Genomic DNA, 1941 nt, shown 5'->3' on the forward strand with positions numbered 1-1941 from the left:
AATGATTTGTCGGGATCGGTGTGGAAGAACTTGACTGGCCTGCACAAAGCCCTGACCTTAACCCCATCAAACACCTTTGGGATGAATTGGAATGCCGACTGAGAGCCAGGCCTAATCGCCCAACATCAGTGCCCGACCTCACTAATGCTCATGTGCCTGAATGAAAGCAAGTCCCTGCAGCAATGTTCCAACATCTTGAGGAAAGCCTTCCCAGAAGAGTGGATGCTGTTATAGCAGCAAAAGGGGGAATAACTCCATATTAATGCCCATGATTTTGGAATGAGAAGTTCGACGAGCAGGTGTCCACATACTTTGGGCCATGTGGTTTTTTAGGTACAACACCCTGTTCACGGAATTGGATTGCTCCTACAGATGGTGAGTCACATGGCTGTAGATTTTTATATAAAACAGGCAGACGGGCAATGAGGCATTCAGTTACTGTTTGATTGAACGTTAGAATTGGCAAAAGAAGTGACCTAAGCGACATGGACCCATCCTGCCTGGTGTCAACAGTACAGGCTGGTGGTGGTGTACCGCCATCCCATCTGCAGCAACTGCATGATACCATCGCGTCAGCATGGACTATCATCCCTGTGGAACGTTTCCGACTTGTAGAATCCATGCCCCAAATAATTCAGGCTTTTCTGGAGACAAAGGGGGGTCCGACCCGGTATATATATATATATACTGACTATACCAAACATTAGGAACACCTTCCTAATATTGTGTTGCACACCCCCCCCCCCCCCCCCCCCCCCAAGGCTTAAAAATGTGTCTTCTACAAATATCTGTATGCGACTAGTAAAATGTGATTTGTTTTTTATTTTATTTAATTCCTTCCTTATTCCAGGATTCTTCCAACCATGATTTTTTGGGGGAATTTTAGGGAATTGGGAATTTTAGGGAAGTTTAGAATTTTGGAACTCTAGCCCTGGTTGTAGTTTGAGCGACACACTTTAGTTGAGCATTTTCACATCGTAAACCAGCACCTGTAGAGTTAATTTACTGTAGGCCTTCTATAAAATGACCTTTTCTCCTGTCTTTTTTCTCCTTTTCTCTTGGACACTTTTCCTTAGAGCCTGGCACCTGAATAGCTCAGCTGTTGGCCAATATACAATTACAATTTGTCGTCTCAATTTGTGTCTCAAATGATCCTTTCTCAGTTAGCCATTGTGGGCACTCACCTCAGGCACTGTTGGTTGGGCTGGTCTTCTATGGACAAGTCAGGGTTGCTCATATTAATTAAGCCCTTTTTTATTAAATTTTTTTAATCATCACTGTATGTCTAATAAATCACTGTGTGTGTTTATTTTAATGAAAATAACTCCAAATATATTTCAATTGCCATTGAAATGCTCAGTCTGATCGTGTGGGTGTGTTGATGCAGTTGCACATATATTTACATACACAGCCCTGATTGGCGGATAGGATTGTCTGGACTTGTCTAGAGCATACCCACATACCACTTCAAAGTAAGAGATACATATTATACAAATAAAAGATGACTGGTGATTGGTCAGAATAATCAGGTTGTGATGTCATGGTCTAGGCCAAAAACTCCATGATCAGTGCTATCTGGGATCCTTGGGACATCCGTACCCTAACCTTAACCCATACCTTAACCATAACCTTAACCTTAACCTTAACCTTAACCATAACCCTTACCCAACACTAACCTTAACCTTAACCCTTACCGTAACCATTGTAAATATCAACTTCAATGGGGGAAGGGAAGTCCTAAGAATCCCAAATAACAAGGACCAAAACTCCATCCCACCTGAACAGGTTGAAATTTTAGGCGTTTTTTTCACTCCAAAAGCTCTTAAACTAAAAGTGCATTATCATAATTTCCCCAATTTCAGAATGTTATTGCGATCTCATAGCGCGGAAATACCGTAAAAATTTAAAAATGAAATCACGTTTTTGCACTGCTCCTTTAAG

This window comes from Salmo salar, chromosome 08 (assembly GCF_965601325.2).
Source record: "Salmo salar chromosome 08, fSalSal1, whole genome shotgun sequence".
Taxonomy (NCBI): domain Eukaryota; kingdom Metazoa; phylum Chordata; class Actinopteri; order Salmoniformes; family Salmonidae; genus Salmo; species Salmo salar.